Source organism: Crinia signifera, unplaced genomic scaffold (assembly GCF_055691185.1).
Source record: "Crinia signifera unplaced genomic scaffold, ASM5569118v1 HAP2_SCAFFOLD_63, whole genome shotgun sequence".
Lineage (NCBI taxonomy): Eukaryota > Metazoa > Chordata > Amphibia > Anura > Myobatrachidae > Crinia > Crinia signifera.
In genome coordinates, this window is record NW_028142525.1 from 915,885 (window position 1) to 939,887 (window position 24,003).

A 24,003-nucleotide genomic window follows, 5' to 3' on the forward strand; every position below is an offset into this window, starting at 1 on the left:
ACCTACCTACCCACCCCTCTAACTCTCTTAAAATGTACCATCTATCTACCCACCCATCCATCTATCTATCTATCTATCTATCTTTTGATTTAACATCTGTATACCCACCCACCTATTTGTCTATCAAATGATTTACCACCTGTCTACAAACCCCAAATGGATACCAAAAAACATATTATCAGTAATTAATGATGTTCATTAATTACCTGGCTTGGGTCTCTTGTTGCTGTGCACCATCTTTGATCGTTGACTTGAGGACGATTCTGCAGTCCAGGTCCCGGTCACCCTGCAGTAGTCGCATATTAGGACTTCTTCATCGGTTTCATGTAGACCACTCACCTAAAAAAAAAGGAAAGAGGTATGATAATATGTTCTTGGTATACACTGACAATTAAGCCCCATACACACTGGGGACCAGGGACACTTGCGATATAGTTAACTATATCGACAATTCCACTGGATACTCTAGAAATCGGTTACGACATGGTTCACTGATTTCCTAGTGACCTGCCAAACACGCGGGTCATCAGCTATATGGCCAGTGAAAAAAAAAAAAGATATCGCTCAAAAATGCCCTTGGAGCGGTATATTTTCATTTCTCGTCAACTGTGTATGAGGGCTTTAGAAACATGCACTATGCATGCATCTTCTTTTTAAATATTCGAGCTATGATTTGGCCATTAAAAGAATGATTTGCCAACTATTCATTATGTCTCCAGGATCGGTCAATTATTGATCCATTATCTACCTACTGTATGTATCTATTTAACTGTCTATATAAATATCTATCTATATGTATTGTGCTGGGTTATGCTAATGATTTGCCATCTATCTACCTACCCACATATCTATCTAATAATTTACCATCTATGGATATACCCACCTATCTATCTTTTGATTTAACATCTGTGTACCCTATAGGAGGGCCAAGCTGGTGGTAGCCTCGTGACTCACAAAGAATCATCCTTCAGCACTCAGGAGAGGGAAAACCCCCTGTGGGGGAAACCTCTGGGGACCCGTGGCTGATGGACTGCCCGTCCCTCTGGGCATTAGGAGGCTATGCAGAGTTATATTAACAAATATAATGAAATAATGTATGAACATGGAAGAATGAAATATACTTTCATATGAAAAGAAATATACAAATATACCCTAATAGCTATCATTGGCTGATGTCATTAATAAAGCTCCTGTCCACATCTCCTGATATGACCCAAATCATATTCCTCACAAATCTGCGCAATTTGCTGAAGAGGCTGGCCATCCCCATTTGAGAAGCATTGTATTTATCTGCTAGAACCTCCAAAGATAATAAACAAGCACCAAGGAATTTTTTTAGGGTAGCTCCAAGTCTGCAGGCACATCCAAATTAGGAACTTGGTCTGTGAAAAGATACTTAACTCCCACAGGGATCTCTCCCCAAGAAGGCTGGGTATATACAGTATGAGGAAACATCAGGTAGCAGGGGATGTATATGGAGGATGGTAATGACCGCAATGATTATGCTGTGTCCACCCACCTATCTTTTACAGGTATTGCGCTTCACCCACCCAATCATCTATCTACCGACCTACCCAGCCATCTATTTATCTAGCTATCGATCTATCTAATGATTTACCATCTATCTACCTACCTAACCCTCTAAAAATGTACCATCTATCTACCCACCCATCCATCTATCTATCTATATATCTTTTGATTTAACATGTGTACCCACCCACCTATTTGTCTATCAAATGATTTACCACCTGTCTACAAACCCAGGTGGACCAAGCTGGTGGTAGCCTCGTGACTCACAAAGAATCATCCTTCAGCACTCAGGAGAGGCAAAACCCCCTGTGGGGGAAACCTCTGGGGACCCATGGCTGATGGACTGCCCGTCCCTCTGGGCATTAGGAGGCTATGCAGAGTTATATTAACAAATATAATGAAATACTGTATGAACATGGAAGAATGAAATATACATTCATATGAAAAGAAATATACAAATATACCCTAATACAGGGGTCTTCAACCCATGGCCCGCGGGCCACGAGTGGCCCGCCGAGTTGTTTTTACTGGCCCGCCAGTTAATGCCGTTTAAATAAAAAAAAAAGCTTTTTAAAAAAAAAAAAACCTTCTGCGCTAGTCCCTTAACAGTGGGACGCGGCGGAGGTGGATGTGCTGGCTGGGGCGGGTGGGACTGTGTGCAGACATGCTCATTGTGTATTTCCTGCCGTGCACCCCTCCAGCCCGCTCCCTTTCAGAGAAGACAGCCGAGAGTGACAACAGCCACCAGCCTCTGACGCAGTGCATCCCGCCGCCAGCCTCTAACACTGCGCACCTGTCCCTGCCTGCTCCTTTCAAGTGAAGACAGCCACCGCCGGCAGCAGCCCTCTGCCAGGGACACTAAGATTAATGCAGGTATCTTAGGGAAGGGTGAAGCCGGCTCGCTAATGCGGTGCTGACTAGGGGGGGGGGGGGCTCTCTGCAATGTTTTCTTTGCTGACTGGGGGGGGGGAGAGGTAAGCTGGCTGCCTTTTGCAATGTTGTGCTGGACATGGGGTGGGGGGGTGGCTGTTTTGAAATGTGGTGCTGACTATGGGGACAGTGCTGACTATGGGGGAGGTGGGGCTGGCAGTGCAATGTGGCCCTGTGTATGGGGAGGGTGCTGACTATGGGGGAGGGGGGCTGGCAGTGCAATGTGGCCCTGTGTATGGGGAGGGTGCTGACTATGGGGGAGGGGGGCTGGCAGTCCAATGTGGTGCTGATTAAGGGAGGGCTGGCATGCTGTCCAATGTGCTGACTATGGATGGCAATACTAGGGCATTTTGTGAGGGACACTATTGGTGGCATTTTGTGAGGGACACTACTGGTGGCATTTTGTGAGGGACACTACTGGTGGCATTTTATGAGGGACACTACTGGTGGCATTTTATGAGGGACACTACTTGTGGCATTTTGTGGGAGGCACTGCTGGGGGCATCATATGCATAAGCAGGAGTATTGGGGGCCTTATAGTGCAAGGTGCAATGGGCATCATGGTGTGAAGCATAATGTGCAATGGGCATCATGGTGTGAGGCATAATGTGCAATGGGCATCACAGTGTGTGGCATAATGTGCAATGGGCATCATGGTGTGTGGAATAATGTGCAATGGGCATCACGGTGTGTGGCATATTGTGCAATGGGCATCACAGTTTGTGGCATAATGTGTAATGGGCATCATGGTGTAATGGGCCTTCATGTTTATATGTCACTGTATGGCCTTTAGACAGCCAACTTAAGCGTGGAAGGACAACAACCATTCCTGCGGTAACCAATGTCTGGTCATGCAGGTTGCAAAATGAGGTGTCAGGTAATTGTTTTCCTGCTAGTTCACACTCTTATAATTAGCCCATGCCCCTTATAATTAGACCACACCCCTTTTTGGGAGCACATGCCTTAGGCGCGCACAATTTCTTCAATACCATATTATGTATGGGGGGCTGCATTTTTATTCTGTTCGAACTGGGACCCTAATTGTTTAGAACCCTAATTGTTTAGCACTGGGACCCTAATTGTTTAGCCCTGGTGCTGACTATATATTGGGGGCAGGGTTTATGTGTATGGGCAGCTGTGCCAACTATCTATGCAGGGGCTGTGCTGTCTATCTATTAAGAGCTGTGCTAAATACCACAGTAGAGCTTAATGGCCCTCGGGCTTCGTTTAATTTTTTAATGTGGCCCACACTGTCTTAAAGGTTGAAGACCCCTGCCCTAATAGCTATCATTGGCTGATGTCATTAATAAAGCTCCTGTCCAAATCTCCTGATATGACCCAAATCATATTCCTCACAAATCTGCGCAATTTGCTGAAGAGGCTGGCCATCCCCATTTGAGAAGCATTGTATTTATCTGCTAGAACCTCCAAAGATAATAAACAAGCACCAAGGATTTTTTTAGGGTAGCTCCAAGTCTGCAGGCACATCCAAATTAGGAACTTGGTCTGTGAAAAGATACTTAACTCCCACAGGGATCTCTCCCCAAGAAGGCTGGGTATATACAGTATGAGGAAACATCAGGTAGCAGGGGATGTAAATGGAGGATGGTAATGACAGCAATGATTATGCTGTGTCCACCCACCTATCTTTTAAAGGTATTGCGCTTCACCCACCCATTTATCTATCTACCGACCTACCCAGCCATCTATTTATCTAGCTATCGAGCTATCTAATAATTTACCATCTATCTCTCTAAAAATGTACCATCTATCTACCCACCCATCCATCTACCTATCTATCTATCTATCTATCTATCTATCTATCTATCTATCTATCTATCTATCTATCTTTTGATTTAATATGTGTACCCACACACCTATTTGTCTATCAAATGATTTACCACCTGTCTACAAACCCACCCATCTATCTATATATCTATCTATCTATACAGTATATCTATCTATCAGTATGGCGCTCAGTGAAAAAATATGTGGGTACCAAGGATTACAACTCCCTGCTGGCCAAGATGCACTATTACACAAGGAGTGAGGGATCACCCACCTATTTTTTTACAGGTATTGCGCTTCACCCACCCAATTATCTATCTACCGACTTACCCAGCCATCTATTTATCTAGCTATCGATCTATCTAATGCTTTACCATTGTCTACCTACCTACCACTCTAACTCTCTAAAAATGTACCATCTATCTACCCACCCATCCATCAATCTATCTATCTTTTGATTTAACATGTGTACCTACCCACCTATTTGTATATCAAATGATTTACCACCTGTCCACAAACCCCCCCCATCTATTTATCTATCTATCTATCTATCTACCTATCTATCAGTATTGCGCTCAGTGAAAAAAATATGTGGGTACCAAGGATTACAACTCCCTGCTGGCCGAGATGCACTATTAAACAAGGAGTGAGGGATCACCCACCTATCTTTTACAGGTATTGCGCTTCACCCACCCAATTATCGATCTAACGACTTTCCCAGCCATCTATTTATCTAGCTATCGATCTATCTAATGATTTACCATCTATCTACCTACATAACCCTCTAAAAATGTACCATCTATCTACCCACCCATCCATCTATCTATCTATCTATCTATCTATCTATCTATCTATCTATCTATCTTTTGATTTAACATGTGTACCCAACCACCTATTTGTCTATCAAATGATTTACCACCTGTCTACAAACCCACCCATCTATTTATCTTTCTATCTATCAGTATTGCGCTCAGTGAAAAAAATATGTGGGTACCAAGGATTACAACTCCCTGCTGGCTGAGATGCACTATTACACAAGGAGTGAGGGATCACCCACCTATCTTTTACAGGTATTGCGCTTCACCCACCCAATTATCTATCTACCGACCTACCCAGCCATCTATTTATCTAGCTATCGATCTATCTAATGATTTACCATCTATCTACCTACCTAACCCTCTAAAAATGTACCATCTATCTACCCACCCATCCATCTATCTATCTATCTATCTATCTATCTATCTTTTGATTTAACATGTGTACCCACCCACCTATTTGTCTATCAAATGATTTACCACCTGTCTACAAACCCACCCATCTATCTATCTATCTATCTATCTATCTATCTATCAGTATTGCGCTCAGTGAAAAAAATATGTGGGTACCAAGGATTACAACTCCCTGCTGGCCGAGATGCACTATTACACAAGGAGTGAGGGATCACCCACCTATATTTTACAGGTATTGCGCTTCACCCACTGACTCACCTATCTATCTAACCCTCCACCCAGCCATCTATTTATCTATCTATCTATTAATATATCTATTGAGTCCTATTTGTGAAGTGCAAATGTATACCAAAAACATATTATCAGTAATTAATTTTCATTAATTACCTGACTTGGGTCTCCTGTTTCTGTGCACCATCTTTGTTCGTTGACTTGAGGACGATTCTGCAGTCCAGATCCCGGTCCCCCTGCAGTAGTCGCATATTAGGACTTCTTCATCGGTTTCATGGAGACCACTTACCTAAAAAAAGGAAAGAGGCATGATAATATGTTCTTGGTATACACTGACAATTAAGCCCCATACACACTGGAGACCAGGGAGACTTGCGATATAGTTAACTATATCGTCAATTCCACTGGATAATCTAGAAATCGGTTACGATATCGTTCACTGAAGTCCTAGTGACCTGCTAAACACGCGGGTCATCAGCTATATGGTCAATGTTGACCTGCATGTTCAGGGCACCGGGGATCCGGGTGGTCGGTCACGATGCTCGAGAAGCACACATCATTAACTATACTGAGTGTATACATAAGAGATGGGAAAAAAAAGATATCGCTCAAAAATGCCCTTGGAGGGATATATTTTCATTTCTCGTCAACTGTGTATGAGGGCTTCAGAAACATGCACTATGCATGCATCTTCTTTTTAAATAATCAAGTTATGATTTGGCTATTAAAATAATGATTTGCCAATTATTGATTAGGTCTCCATTATCGGTCAATTATTGATCCATTATCTACCAATTTATCTATTTAACTGTCTATATAAATATCTATCTATATATATTGTGCTGGGTTATGCTAATGATTTGCCATCTATCTAACTACCCACATATCTATCTAATGATTTACCATCTATCAATATACCCACCTATCTATCTATCTATCTTTTCATTTAACATCTGTGTATCCTATAGGAGGACCAAGCTGGTGGTAGCCTCGTGACTCACAAAGAATCATCCTTCAGCACTCAGGAGAGGCAAAACCCCCTGTGGGGGAAACCTCTGGGGACCCGTGGCTGATGGACTGCCCGTCCCTCTGGGCATTAGGAGGCTATGCAGAGTTATATTAACAAATATAATGAAATACTGTATGAACATGGAAAAATGAAATATACATTCATATGAAAAGAAATATACAAATATACCCTAATAGCTATCATTGGCTGATGTCATTAATAAAGCTCCTGTCCACATCTCCTGATATGACCCAAATCCTATTCCTCACAAATCTGCGCAATTTGCTGAAGAGGCTGGCCATCCCCATTTGAGAAGCATTGTATTTATCTGCTAGAACCTCCAAAAATAATAAACAAGCACCAAGGATTTTTTTAGGGTAGCTCCAAGTCTGCAGGCACATCCAAATTAGGAACTTGGTCTGTGAAAAGATACTTAACTCCCACAGGGATATCTCCCCAAGAAGGCTGGGTATATACAGTATGAGGAAACATCAGGTAGCAGGGGATGTATATGGAGGATGGTAATGACAGCAATGATTATGCTGTGTCCACCCACCTATCTTTTAAAGGTATTGCGCTTCACCCACCCATTTATCTATCTCCCGACCTACCCAGCCATCTATTTATCTAGCTATCGAGCTATCTAATGATTTACCATCTATCTACCTACCTAACTCTCTAAAAATGTACCATCTATCTACCCACCCATCCATCTACCTATCTATCTATCTATCTATCTATCTATCTATCTATCTATCTATCTATCTTTTGATTTAACATGTGTACCCACACACCTATTTGTCTATCAAATGATTTACCACCTGTCTACAAACCCACCCATCTATCTATATATCTATCTATCTATACAGTATATCTATCTATCAGTATTGCGCTCAGTGAAAAAAATATGTGGGTACCAAGGATTACATCTCCCTGCTGGCCAAGATGCACTATTACACAAGGAGTGAGGGATCACCCACCTATCTTTTACAGCTATTGCGCTTCACCCACCCAATTATCTATCTAACGACTTACCCAGCCATCTATTTATCTAGCTATCGATCTATCTAATGATTTACCATTGTCTACCTACCTACCCCTCTAACTCTCTAAAAATGTACCCTCTATCTACCCATCCATCTATCTATCTATCTATCTATCTATCTATCTATCTATCTATCTATCTATCTATCTATCTATCTATCTATCTATCTTTTGATTTAACATGTGTACCCAACCACCTATTTGTCTATCAAATGATTTACCACCTGTCTACAAACCCCCCCATCTATCTATCTATCTATCTATCTATCTATCACTATTGCGCTCAGTGAAAAAAATATGTGGGTACCAAGGATTACAACTCCCTGCTGGCCGAGATGCACTATTACACAAGGAGTGAGGGATCACCCACCTATCTTTTACAGGTATTGCGCTTCACCCACCCAATTATCTATCTACAGACCTACCCAGCCATCTATTTATCTAGCTATCGATCTATCTAATGATTTACCATCTATCTACCTACCTACCCTCTAAAAATGTACCATCTATCTACCCACCCATCCATCTATCTATCTATCTTTTGATTTAACATGTGTACCCACCCACCTATTTGTCTATCAAATGATTTACCACCTGTCTACAAACCCACCCATCTATTTATCTATCTATATATCTATCTATCTATCAGTATTGCGCTCAGTGAAAAAAATATGTGAGTACCAAGGATTACAACTCCCTGCTGGCCGAGATGCACTATTACACAAGGAGTGAGGGATCACCCACCTATCTTTTACAGGTATTGCGCTTCACCCACTGACTCACCTACCTATCTAACCCTCCACCCAGCCATCTATTTATCTATCTATCAAAATATCTAATGAGTCCTATTTGTGAAGTGCAAATGTATACCAAAAACATATTATCAGTAATTAATTTTCATTAATTACCTGACTTGGGTCTCTTGTTGCTGTGCACCATCTTTGTTCATTGACTTGAGGACGATTCTGCAGTCCAGGTCCCGGTCACCCTGCAGTAGTCACATATTAGGACTTCTTCATCGGTTTCATGGAGACCACTCACCTAAAAAAAAACGAAAGAGGCATGATAATATGTTCTTGGTATACACTGACAATTAAGCCCCATACACACTGGAGACCAGGGACACTTGCGATATAGTTAACTATATCGACAATTCCACTGGATACTCTAGAAATCGGTTACGACATCGTTCACTGATTTCCTAGTGACCTGCTAAACACGCGGGTCATCAGCTATATGGCCAATGAAAAAAATGCCCTTGGAGCGGTATATTATCATTTCTCGTCAACTGTGTATGAGGGCTTTAGAAACAAGCACTATGCATGTATCTTCTTTTTAAATAATCGAGCTATGATTTGGCCATTAAAAGAATGATTTGCCAACTATTCATTATGTCTCCAGGATCGTTCAATTATTGATCCATTATCTACCTACTGTATGTATCTATTTAACTGTCTATATAAATATCTATCTATGTGTATTGTGCTGGGTTATGCTAATGATTTGCCATCTATCTACCTACCCACATATCTATCTAATGATTTACCATCTATGGATATACCCACCTATCTATCTTTTGATTTAACATCTGTGTACCCTATAGGAGGGCCAAGCCGGTGGTAGCCTCGTGACTCACAAAGAATCATCCTTCAGCACTCAGGAGAGGGAAAACCCCCTGTGGGGGAAACCTCTGGGGACCCGTGGCTGATGGACTGCCCGTCCCTCTGGGCATTAGGAGGCTATGCGGCATTATATTGACAAATTTATCGAAATACTTCATGAATGTGGAAGAATGACATATACATTCATATGAAGCGAAATATACAAATATACCCTAATAGCTATCATTGGCTGATGTCATTAATAAAGCTCCTGTCCACATCTCCTGATATTACCCAAATCATATTCCTCACAAAGCTGCGCAATTTGCTGAAGAGGCTGGCCATCCCCATTTGAGAAGCTTTGTCTTTACTGCTAGAACCTCCAAAGATAATAAACAAGCACCAAGGATTTTTTTAGGGTAGCTCTAGCTATCGATCTATCTAATGATTTACCATCTATCTACCTACCTACCCACCTCTCTAACTCTCTTAAAATGTACCATCTATCTACCCACCCATCCATCTATCTATCTATCTATCTATCTTTTGATTTAACATCTGCATACCCACCCACCTATTTGTCTATCGAATGATTTACCACCAGTATACAAACCCCAATTGGATATTAAAAACATTTTATTAGTAATTAATGATGTTCATTAATTACCTGGCTTGGGTCTCTTGTTGCTTTGCACCATCTTTGTTCGTTGACTTGAGGACGATTCTGCAGTCCAGGTCCTGGTCACCCTGCAGTAGTCACATATTAGGGCTTCATCACTTTCATGGAGACCACTCACCTAAAAAAAAAGGAAAGAGGTATGATAATATGTTCTTGGTATACACTGACAATTAAGCCCCATACACACTGGAGACCAGAGACACTTGCGATAAAGTTAACTATATCAACAATTCCACTGGATAATCTAGAAATCAGGGTACTTATGTAGTATCTGGTTGTCCGATTTTAAGATCGGGTCGGAAAATCACATTGCATCGCGTAGTATCGCATGCGATTTTGCATAGGATTCAATGTTAACATGGTCCTGTTCATTTCCCCACTAGTGGGCATAGAGTTTACTTTATATAGTGTGGCGAGCGCAGCGAGTCACCGAGCCCGAAGCGTGGCGAGCGACCACGGATTACTTAAAATGTTTTCCGTGGCCCCTCGCCGGGTTTGCCACGCCACGGTATATAAAATCAACTCTATGCCCACTTGGATAGTGGGGAAATGAACAGGACCTTGTTAACCTTGTTAAGGTAAGGCATACAATCACAAAATCGGACGCCCAGATACTACATAAGTACCGAAATCAGTTACCGATATCGTTCACCGATGTCCCAGTGACCTGCTAAACACGCGGGTCATCAGCTATATAGTAGTTACTGATCACCTCATCGCGCAGGGATGATCGGTAACTACTCATGATGTTAATATTCTTTTGATACAATAAGTTTGTGGTTTCCTCTCCCCCTACCCCCCACAGACTTAATCACCATAACAACATTAATAATGTAGGATATATATAGTGCTGCTTTCCAAAGAGCGCAGGACAAGGTCACAACCCCCTTTTTTTCTGGATATATATATATATATATATATATATATATATTGGATGAACGGCGCCACTTGTGCTTTAGAACGCATAAAAAAACAATAATATTTCCTTATTTATATAGGGTGTCTGCCAATCTTCAAGTAAAAGTAATGGTATGTTACTTAAAAAACATAAAGGCAATGTATGAATATATCGGCGACTAATTATTGCAAACCCGCTGAATATAAATATATATATGGGCAATATAAAACAATTATATAAAAATATCAATTTATTAAATGACAAATTTGGTTACAAAAACATAGAATTCTAAAACATTTTTTGAGTTTTAAGAAAAAATGTATATAAAAATTGGACATACTGTACATTATAAAAAGACAGGATTATTAGTAAAGAAAGTGCTTATCTTAGATAATGGTAGGAGGAAAGATCGCCAACGCGTTTCGTCTTATGTGACTTTTCTTATGTCACATTTCCTTATACTTATCACTTGCTTCATTAAATGAACTTAAATGCCACAATTTCATTGTGGCAACACACTTCATCTGGAAAGGACCACGATCTTCCCGTACATGAAACAATGAGCGGGTGTGGAAAATCTACAACATCGAGTATATCACTAGCATTCTCTGAAAGTCATCTGCCTCCTTTGCCAGAGTCTTGCCACCATGGAAAGATTACAACTTTTTTGCCATCTGAGTGTGGGGTAGGGATGGCCATCGACCATCGATGATTCAACATCATCAATGGTTTATGTACATCGATAGGGAGAACCAGATGGTTTCCCTACATCGATGGCACAGCTCCACCCCCGAAACCCGTGAAGCACCACCAACATGTTTTGATTGGCCCACAGCGCAATCACTCAAACATAATAGAGGACCGTCGATATATAAAACTATGGTCACCCATTGAATAGTTTTCCACTATCAATGGCCAGTTGCACTTTTGCCATCGATGGCAACCATAGATGGCAAAGCCACCAATGGCCATCCTTAGTAGAGGGTGTCTTCTAATAAAGATCTTCCGTTCACCTCTGAATAGTCTCTATCAGCTGTGGGTTAGCTTACAGTCTTGATTTCCTGCTTGGCTCCTGCAATTGCTGATCAACCACAAGAGCTCCATTATCTGTTCTACAAAACAATCAGCTCCTCTCAACAAATATCGCGGCCACATTGTGCATAACTGTGTTCTTGTCCCTGTCTCTCGCTGCCTTTTCCTGCTACCTCACACCATTTGGGTTGCCTCAGAGCAATGCTGCTGACATCAGACACAAATGGGTTTATCTGCATTTGCTGCTGACCTCTTATATCTCAGTGGCTGTTAGATCATACAGGGTGTCACTGGACTGCAGGGCGACGGACTGGTATATCCAAAATATATTGGGGCCCATAGCAACATTCTGAAGGGACTCCTGTCACAATGATTCTTGAGGGACACCTCTCTAAAGCATATATTAATTGCATGCCCCATAATAGTACCCTAGTTAATATTATGCCCAAACGTAGAGCCCTAGTTTACATTATGTCACATTGCAGGGCTGCCAATACACATTATACTATACATTATCCCCAATTCCCATTATAATAGTATCCCCAGTTCATATTATGCCACATTATGCCCCTGTTCACATTATGCCTCATTTGAATGGAGTGCCGGATGATGCTCCAACAGTGGGGATCCTGACAGTCAGTATCCCGGCGTCAGGATCCCGGCTGGCGGTGCTTTGACAAGGGGGATCCCAACTCACAGGGGCTATTGTGGGGGTCCACCGGCCCACAGCGTGGCAAGTGCAGCGAGCCCACAACAGCCTTCTTTGCACTCGCCCCCCCTGTCGGAGCACCGGCAGTAGGGATCCGGATGTCAAGATACAGACTGTCAGGATCCCCACTGTCGGAGCCCCATATCACACCCATTTTAGTGCCCTCCAGTATGCTATGTGATAGTACATCCATTTCATATTGTACCATATTACAGAGCCCCAGTTATTATTATTAGTATTATTAGTATTATTATTATTATGCAACATTATAATTTATAGTTTCATGCACATTACATACAGCAGATCATATTGACAGATTACAGTGTACTCCAATTCAAATTATGCAACATTTCAACGCCCCCTTACTATTTTAACATTCACTTCACATTCCTGAGGGGCAGATGTATGAAGTCGGGATAATTGATGAAGTGACGGTGATAATGCAGCAGCCATTAGCCCCCAACTGTCATTTTTCAGACCCAGTCTGTAACTTGGCAACTAGGAGCTGATTGGTTGCAGGGATATCACTGCCCACTGTTTGACTTTCCCAGACTTAATACAGCTCTGCCATTGAAAATTTTAAGTCACACAACTTTGGCTGGGCAATCGATCAGACTCAATTGTTTACCTTTTAGTACATAAGGCTGTATATTCACAATTAAGCAGTGAAAACAATGAGCTTCTTTTATCCAGGTTGCAGTCAAAACTGTCACTGTCGCCGTCGTCATCGTTTATTTTGTGTCTGTGACGTCACAAGAGACTGCTCTCGTCCCGCCCCTGAGCGTCTCGAGGCCGTAAGGTGACGCAATGCTCACGTGCTGAAAAGGGACGTGTCGCACGGTGGGATCACGTGGGGATCACGTGGGGAAGGTCGGTGGAGCGTGCGGAATATTGGTGGCTGAGTTACGGCGGCAGGGGAGGGAGCGCCATGTAGGCAGTGCGGGCCCGGGCGGTCATGCCGGCAGCACAGCAGGGGAGACCAGTGGTAGTCACTGCAGAGATTTAGGGGGCAGGGGAACGCCAATGCGGGATAAGTCAGGTGGCAGACATGACAGATGGATGCAGGCGGTTGTATCTGTCTGCTCTTGTGTCTGTGGCTGTGTTTCTCTGTCCCCTTACTCGCGGTAACACAAGGGGAAGAGCTGCTCACTGGCACAGGGTCACTAGCCTTTTTTTTATAGTGTCCCCACCACAATAACAGTGCAACTCAAATAGGTAATCATCTGTAATATCGCTGCAACATTATTATCGTCATCATCTGTGTCACCACCACAACAACCTACTAACTCTACATCTCACTAACTAAGCAGATAACTTCAATATCTGCTGTGGTCCCCAAGAGATACATCTAGCGGATACTTAATATGTGGGGGGTATGCCACAAATATTCCTTAGTAAATAAACCCTATAGTGCAAAATAGTGCTACACATCTGTAATATTTCTATTTTCATCACAACAGTGACACTACAACTCCATAATACTGTCACTTGTATGGGTTAACAAAATTAGGTGAGAGCTTCCACCGAGTTTTAATGCCAGCACCACATCTTGTACCCCTTGTGTCTCAAATTAGCATAAATGTGCCAGCAGCCTAAAGGGGCTGTGAGCAGTTCAGCCTGAGTCTCCGAAACACTGCTGGCAGAGAGTGAAACTACATCTCTTTCTCACACATGCACAAACACAGAAGGTAGCAGATTAGTTTTCAAAGATTTTGCCCCCTTCCAACGGGTACACATGCTCTGGCACAGTGGAGCAGAGCATAGTGTACCTGTTGGAAGGGGGCATGTGAGCGGGTCTACTATATGGATGTTGTATACAGACAGACAATGATTGTAGGAAAACAAAAGGGGTGGTCGACTGCGCTAGGGTATATTTTATGGAAAAACAATTTAAAATATAAATTCCTTAAAAGAGAGGTCAGGTGTATGATGAGAAAAAATATTACAATTTATTAAAATAGACACAAATGTACATATTATAAGAACAACAAATAACAAATGACTAAAAGTTGATGTATAGTCACCCTTAAATTTGCGACTGTCCAGTCCACTGGATTTAGTTACGGAGAAATGACTTTGATTTGTAATCCACTTAAATGATTTTTGGATAAAGATGATTTTGCATCTGATGTTAGTGTCCCGATATGAGGAATAAATTTCCAAGAAACGGGAGGCAGGGAAGCAGTGGGAGGGATGGTACCTCAGAAATAGTGGGGGGCCAATTCACTTAATCTGAGGGACTTTCAGACGATGGTAATAGCCTTCTTCAGAGCTGGTGAATAATTTTCACTGACAGGGAGCACTGTGCGCCATCATTGATGTTACCGGGCTGTTATTAGGGGGTAGCGTACCTCCAGAAGATTGTGTTCGCCTCGGATAGATGGAAGATCCAGGTGCTAGCTCCTGTTGATGGAAGGTGATCTGGGAAAGGCAATGGTCCCACTGTTAAAATGGAGTATTTTCCGGCTGCAAGTAGTAGGTTGGAGTGGAGTTCAGTGTTTGTTGTAGCAAATCTGTAGGGTGACTGTGGTCATCTGCTTGCACCTACGCGTTTCGCTGCCCACAGCAGCTTTTTCAAGGTGACTTTCACTGCAGAGTGCCTGGGTTTAAATACCCTATGCACTAATTAACATCACATACACCTGACCATAGTTACAGACTTAATAAGTAGAATTGTTTAAAAAAACACATTATACACATAATAATAAGTTGAAAGGAGACAAACCTATTACTATAAACACTTTAAAACATGAAATTCGGTGTATTACCACTGAAAACGGTATATTAGGGCTCCGATGTGGGGATCGTAAATCCGGAAGTATGGGAAAGTGCATACTTCCGGTAATTGGAACGCAAGCCACCGGATGTTACACAGGGCTTGGTTAGACACTAGCGTCTCTCTCATGTCGGCGCCTGTATAGCGCATCATTAGTAGAGACCGGGAGTTGCGTCTCTAAGGATGTTTGGGGCGGAAGTAATTTCATATGGAACGCACGGTTCCTTCACTTCCTTATAGCTTTGACACGCATATATTACGTAAAAGGTCATTTGGGGAGTCCTTGATCGGAGATTCCCATAAACCCCAGAGTTCAGTGGTTTACACTCGTTTATCTAAAATATAACTTATTATTATGTGTATAATGTGTTTTTTTAAACAATTCTACTTATTAAGTCTGTAACTATGGTCAGGTGTATGTGATGTTAATTAGTGCATAGGGTATTTAAACCCAGGCACTCTGCAGTGAAAGTCACCTTGAAAAAGCTGCTGTGGGCAGCGAAACGCGTAGGTGCAAGCAGATGACCACAGTCACCCTACAGATTTGCTACAACAAACACTGAACTCCACTCCAACCTACTACTTGCAGCCGGAAAATACTCCATTTTAACAGTGGGACCATTGCCTTTCCCAGATCACCTTTCATCAACAGGAGCTAGCACCTGGATCTTCCATCTATCCGAGGCGAACACAATCTTCTGGAGGTACGCTACCCCCTAATAACAGCCCGGTAACATCAATGATGGCGCACAGTGCTCCCTGTCAGTGAAAATTATTCACCAGCTCTGAAGAAGGCTATTACCATCGTCTGAAAGTCCCTCAGATTAAGTGAATTGGCCCCCCACTATTTCTGAGGTACCATCCCTCCCACTGCTTCCCTGCCTCCCGTTTCTTGGAAATTTATTCCTCATATCGGGACACTAACATCAGATGCAAAATCATCTTTATCCAAAAATCATTTGAGTGGATTACAAATCAAAGTCATTTCTCTGTAACTAAATCCAGTGGACTGGACAGTCGCAAATTTAAGGGTGACTATACATCAACTTTTAGTCATTTGTTATTTGTTGTTCTTATAATATGTACATTTGTGTCTATTTTAATAAATTGTAATATTTTTTCTCATCATACACCTGACCTCTCTTTTAAGGAATTTATGTTTTAAATTGTTTTTCCATAAAATATACCCTAGCGCAGTCGACCACCCCTTTTGTTTTCCTGTATATTGTATTGGGGCTGACTACCCCTTTTTTTAGACCGCTGCTAATTAGCCAAGCAAACTCACACTAAGCGCCTCCTTTGGATATTTGCATATCCTTCCCTTTTTAGACAATGATTGTAGTCTGCATTACTGTGAGGCCCACGGTTCCCGACCTCGCTGCCCGGTAAACTGGTGTTCTGTTCCAAAAGCAAGAAACCTGGAAAGCCTTATGGTTGCCGCCAAAGAGGTTACTTCTGGGTAGTTCCGTTTTTATTAATGAAGATTTTACTATAGAAAGAGAGACTTTTCAAAAGAAAACATCCTTGAAAAAGCATCCTGCGGATGTGAAATGCGCTGGCGGAGTAGAGGTACACCTGGAGGAACAAACACTGCCAATCCCGACACGGCAGATATGAAAGACCGGTAACATCATCAAAGGACTCCTGCCAACCTCCACTGCATGCTCAGCAGCGGACCTTCACAAGCTGCCCGGCTGCCAGTTGGAGTACAGTATCTGCACAGACATACTCCAGGTAGGGTTGAATAGGGACAGCTAGTAAACTTGGCTTGCTGTATACCAAATCCTTGACTGGTGTTCCCAAACTGCCCATAAAGGGACTGTAAACATTGTGCATCCTGTTTTATTTTTATTATTTTTTATTTATATTTTTTATTTTTTAAGCTTTTTATTTATTTTCACTTTATCTCTTCTACTTTTTTCTGCTTTCTTATCCTTGCCCCTCTCTCATAGTACAAGCTCTTTTTTTCTGTTTTCAGCCAACTTTATTTGTTTATACAATTACCAAGACTCCGAGTGCCGCTTTATTGGACTAGTTTAATCCAGGTGCTAAATCGACGTTTCGGGGGTCGGCGGCCTCATCGTCATTGTATCCTGAAGACGGATCCATGTAGCACATCGATTAAACTAGTCCAACTTGTTTCTACATTTACCAAGACTCCGAGTGCCGCTTTATTGCCGTTGCGTGCTCTCTCTCCTGTATATATAAGAGAGTGCCAAAACTTGGTAGTTAATAATGTACTTTTTAATAAATATAAGTCTCAAAACATCAATTTCACAGCACTAGCTAAAAAAAAACCTTATTTAAAAGATGTAATAGATGTTGCACTTCTTTTAATTAATAATGTCCAGATGTCAGTGCTATGCTTAACCTCCTGAAAAGTCAGTTGACCTGATTGTACAGCTTATTGTCACAGTATCATATCTATCTTCTGATGATACCGTTGCACCCCGATAGCAGAGAAACACGTTGAGACGGGACATTGCACTACCTTTATCTGCTCTTCTGAGTGCCCACCCTCCCTGACCTGTGAGCCCTTTACCCAGACAAACTGCTGACAGTACAAGACAGGTAACAGATATTGCATCTCCAGGCTGACGGCTATTACACATTTATGGGTGAGAACTGTGACAATAAGCTATACAGTCAGGTCGACTGACTTAAGTGCAGGTGAGTGGGATTTTTTTGCCTGTACAGTATATTATGATTCTTAGGTTGCTTTTGTATGTGTATAGGTGTAACATTTTTTTATGTATAATCATTTTTATGTATAATCGTTATTTATATTTATTTTTTATGTAGAACAACTTGCATGTCGTTTTAAGAGAGATCCCTGCACGACACAGATTCATCAAATTGCCACCATAGAATATAGCTAAGAGAGATAAACAACCACAGTATGCCTCTGTGCTCTAAAAAAGGGACAAAGACCAATCTGAATATGACACCTCCCATCCACTGCACACCTCTAATAAGTAGGGATGTGCACCAGCCACTTTTCGGGTTTTGGGTTCTGATTACCTTGAGGTTTTGGGTTCTAATGGGTTTTGGCAAAACACCTCCTAAGTGTTTTGTGTTTGGATTTCTTGGGTTTTGGGTTCTGATTTTTTTTGTTTAAAAAGCATAAAAACTGCTAAAATCACAGTTTTTATGCTCCTACGCTATATTAACCTCAATAACATTCATTTCCACTCATTTCAAGTCTATTCTTAACACCTCACAATATTGTTTTTAGGGCAAAAGGTTGCACCGAGGTAGCTGGATAACTATGCTAAGCCACACAAGTGTGCGGCACAAACACGTGGCTCATGTAAGAGTGACACTGCAGAGGTAGATACGGCAGTATTAGGCAGTGGGCCCCAGACCAGACAGGTAGATACAGCAGTACTAGGCACCAGACAGCTAGATACGGCAGTACTAGGCACCAGACAGTAGATATGACAGTATTAGGCAGTGGGCCCCAGACCAGACAGGTAGATACGGCAGTACTAGGCATCAGACAGTAGATATGACAGTATTAGGCAGTGGGCCCCGAACCAGACAGGTAGATACGGCAGTACTAGGCACCAGACAGTAGATATGACAGTATTAGGCAGTGGACCCCAGACCAGACAGGTAGATACGGCAGTACTAGGCACCAGACAGTAGATATGACAGTATTAGGCAGTGGACCCCAGACCAGACAGGTAGATACGGCAGAACTAGGCACCAGACAGTAGATATGACAGTATTAGGCAGTGGACCCCAGACCAGACAGGTAGATACGGCAGTACTAGGCACCAGACAGTAGATACGACAGTATTAGGCAGTGGGCCCCAAACCAGACAGGTAGATACGGCAGTACTAGGCACCAGACAGGTAAATACGGCAGTACTAGGCACAAGACAGGTAGATACGTCAGCAATACTAGTATGTGCACCAGCAGAATTTATAATAATTAATTTTATTATTAGGTACTGCTTGCCAGTGACACTCAGTGCACCAGCAGCATGGAATTATTTTTTACAGTCCCACACAGCACAAGTATTATTTTTTAATTAAATTAGATATAGCAGCCTAGTATGTACTTGTACTACTAGGTAGGTACACTTAGGCAGTAGAACTGCCCGTGGCAACAGTGGACTGAGTAAATAATACTGGCAACCTCTATTCACAGTATTCAGTGCAGGCAGCACCAGTGGACTATATATAATTCAATTAATTATTAATAATATAGCAGCCTAGTAGGTAGAGAAAATAAACTACTACGTAGGTAGCCAGGCAGGCAGGCAGTAGCACTGCCAGTGGTCACCTCAAAAGGTACTGTAGTTATATTGCACACCACCAGTAGCTTTATGCAGTGCACCAGCAGAATTTATATAATAATTAATTTTATATTAGGTACTGCTTGGCAGTGGCACTCAGTGGCACACGTCAGTGCACCAGCAGCATGGAATTATTTTTTACAGTCCCACACAGCACAAGTATTATTTTTTAATTAAATTAGATATAGCAGCCTAGTATGTACTAGGTAGGTACACTAGGTAGGCAGAAGCACTGCCAGTGGCAACAGTGGACTGAGTAAATAATACTGGCAGATTCAGTGCAGGCAGCACCTTTGGACTATATATATAATATAATTAATTAATTATTAATATATAATATAATATTACAGGCACAGCACAGCACCAGAGGTAGGCCCCAGCACAGAGGAGACAGTAGTACTACAGGTACACAGTTAGACTGTTCTCCTAAGCAGAGAGGAGAACAGAGTACACAGCAGCACTGAGGGAGACAGCCCCAGCAAATAAAATAATTGATTACAGCACAGCACACCAGAGGTAGACCGCACAGAGGAGACAGTAGTACTACAAGTACACAGTTAGACTGTTCTCCTAAGCAGAGAACAGAGTACACAGCAGCACTGAGGGAGACAGCCCCAGCAAATAAAATAATTAATTACAGCACAGCAGCACACCAGAGGTAGACCGCACAGAGGAGACAGTAGTACTACAAGTACACAGTTAGACTACACAGCAGCACTGAGAGACAGCACCAGCGATTGAAAAATATTGCCCTCAAGGTCAAGCTCAAGTTTAAGCCCCAGCAGTAGCACCAACACACCCTCTCCCAACCCACTACTTGACTGGAGTGAAGATGGCAGGCGCGGCAGACGCTTTTAAAGCCTCGCGAAATCCGGCGCCGGGAGATGATTTTCTGACCATGCGGACGGACCGAGTCAGGCGGGAATCTCTGAGCGCTGCTCGGAATCGGGCTAGGAATGATGACGTCCGTGGGGGCTCGGATCTCCGGAATCCGAGTCTGCACATCTCTACTAATAAGCCACACCTTTGCCACCGCTGACCTCTGTCAGTCTGCTCACATGACCGGAAATAGGGCAATGACATGCATACGATACAACCGGAAGTGGGGCAGAAGTGAGCCACGAGTGTTCCATGGACCAAACACTGGACTTTTTGGCACCAAAAGGAGCGCATGATTGGCCCCTAGCACTATAAGGACTCGTTTCAGTGCTACCAACACTAAACCAACACAGATTTCCTTGATAAAGACCCAAGTACGGGTCGAACCTTGCCACAACCCCACTTGGAGAGATGCTTGCTGGGACCCTGGAAGCCTTTACTTAATGACAGTGACTGTCACTTTAAGCGCTTTTGAGAACTTTTTAACCTAGTTCTCCACCGATTACGGTAATTTCTCCCCCCATGGTGAATCCTTTTTTTAATGGGGTTTTTTATATTGATAATGTACATTCTGTCTACATGTGATTTGTTATAATAAAACAGTGCTGTAATATATATGTTTTTATTCCTTTCCATATATACGAATACGCCTGGATGTGAGCGGGTGTACACAGAATAACAAGTCCTTTATTTCTACCTTCCATACACTGGGGCAGATGTACTATAGCGGTGCATAGGGACATCGACAAGATGTATTACAGTGGCGTAACTAGTCCCGCAGACCCCGTGGTGGCGGGGAGGCACTGAGTGAGTGAGGGCGGCGGGGGTCTGCGGGGCTATTGCTGTGCAGCACTGCCGCTGGGACCTGCCTTACCTCCCACCCCCCCTGCTCGTGCCATCGCTGCCGGGACCCAGAGATCTGCTTGTCTGCACCGGTCCCGGCACGCTGCTATGCCTAATGAAAAATTACCTTAACAAAATGTCCGCCCCCTTACCGCAGAAACCTTATGGTCTGCTGTTAGGGGCAGCCATTTTTATGAAGGTCATTTTTCATTAGGAGAAGCAGCGGGACTGTAGATCTGCGGGTCCCGGCCACAGACCCGGCAGCGGGGGCAGGCAGAGGGGTAAGTTTACACTGAAGCGCTGTCTCCCCAACACCATTCCCGGCCGGCTGGACTGGGCATGTGCGGGATCTCACTACTCACACGAGATCTCCAGTGCAGCTCAGAGCTAGCAGCAGGGACAGCGCTGTCCCAGCTGTTGAGATAGGGCTTCGCCACCCTGCTGATAGCCATTCATACATTGGCCTGCTATGCGCCCTTGTCATTTAGCACTCACGGGCTCCTTCATACATGGGCTCCCCCATAACAACTCTTCATACATCTGCCCCAATGTCTGAAATAATGGAGAAGAGGAGAGGTTTATCTCTTTACAGGGATGTATGGTATCTCTCTCTCCCGGTTCTTATGGTGAAGGGTCTGTTCATGTGCATGTGAATAAATCCCATTGGGATCCTGATATCTGATCTATCCTGACCTTATACACCCACTTTGAGGCGGAGGAGAGTAGATGATCAGCCTCCTCAGGGATGTTTTGTGTTTAGTTTATTTTGGAGCGCCAGTGGAGAGGACACTACTCTTTGTGTTCTATACACATTGGGGCAGATGTATTAAGCCTTAACAAGAGATAAATGCAAGGGTGATAAGGAGATATAAACGTCCAGCCAATCACCTGCTAACTGCCATGTTACAGGCTGCGTTTGAAAAAAGTTAGTAAGGAGCCGATTGGCTGGACGTTTATCTCTCTTTCTCACCCTTGTATTTATCTCTTGTTAAGGCTTAATACATCTGTCTCGGCTTCCGGTTCCGGTGCGGCGGATGTAGGAAGCTTCCCCCCGCATCTCCGTGCCTAACCCGCCACATATACCCTGCTAGAGCCCGATGGCTCACCCTACCTCACGCCAGACACAGCCTAATCCTCGCCCGTACCCGCAGTGAGCCTGCAGGAGCCGTCTTGTGATCGCAATGTCGGGGAAACAGCAGCGCGGCGCCAGAGAAGGAGACCGCTCCCAGACATCAGAGATGGCTGCCGAATCTTACATGGACCCCAGGGTTGTGACCATCACGCTCCCACAGGTACTCACCAACCCCTCCTTGCCCCAAGGGACTCACAGAGCACCCCAGCCAGAACGCAGGAGCCCTCCTGACCATCCCCTCACATATGAGGACATTGTACAGGCTGTGAGGGAGACTGTGCAGCCCATGCTTGCAGAGCAGGCACAAGTGAATGCTGCAGCACTGCAGCAAGCAGTGGCTGATATAAAAAGCAATACAAACAGCTAAATAAGAGGGTGTCCCATGTAGAACACACAGCTGGGGAGAATTTTAAGGCAGTATCTGAGTTGCAGGAAACCACAGCAGCCCTGCACAAATCAGAAGTACAAGTCTGGGCTAAGCTAGATGGAAAACAGATCCCGCAGGAACAACCTGCGGGTTGTGGGACTCCCTGAAGCATTGAAAGGCCCTTCTCTCTATGTCTTTCTGAGACAGACTCTCCCAGAATTACTTGAAATAGCTGACGTCTGCAGCGACCTAGTCATCGAGCAAGCGCACAGAACAGAACAGGTCGGATATCCGACTCCACCGACGCCAAACCAAGAGTGGTCCTGTTTAAATGTCTCAATTATATCCACAAAGAGGCAATATGGGCAGCGTCTCGCCGCAAGAGAGATTTACAGTGGAATGATGCCAGGCTATTAATATTTCAGGACTACTCCCCTGAACTCACACGGCATGAAAGGCTTTTCAGCCAGCATGCTCCACTCTAGCGCCGTCCAGGAGGAAATTTGCCCTCCTCTACCCAGCACGGCTGCGTATTTTTATGGGATCCTCTTTTAAGGATTTCACTAATGCCAACGATGCTGATGCATATATTCAAGAACAGAATCTGCAGCAACGTGTTGAGGAGGATGGTTAAACCTCTGATCACCACGTGTTTGTGTATAGAATACTGCACCTAACAAGTATATCGGGCACCCGAATACTAAGCTTTGGAACTCTGACTGCAATGAGTAACAAAGACTGATGTATTTAATGGACCATCTTTAGTAAATACCTGTGCTACTTGGTGGGTAACTCATAGCACACACCTTTCCTGTTGCCCTATTTTACTGTCAACAAACCTGCTTACAGGTACAAGGGACACCGGCGTAAGAGATATACAACTGCGAGTTCAGTCAGCAATTTTCTTTAGATGTCTGTATGGCTTGAATGCAAATCTGAAACCTGGAAATGTTTTATGTCGCTGTTGTGACCGTTAATGTTGTGAGGATGGGGGAAAGAGGTAACTCTGACCCCAAACGCAC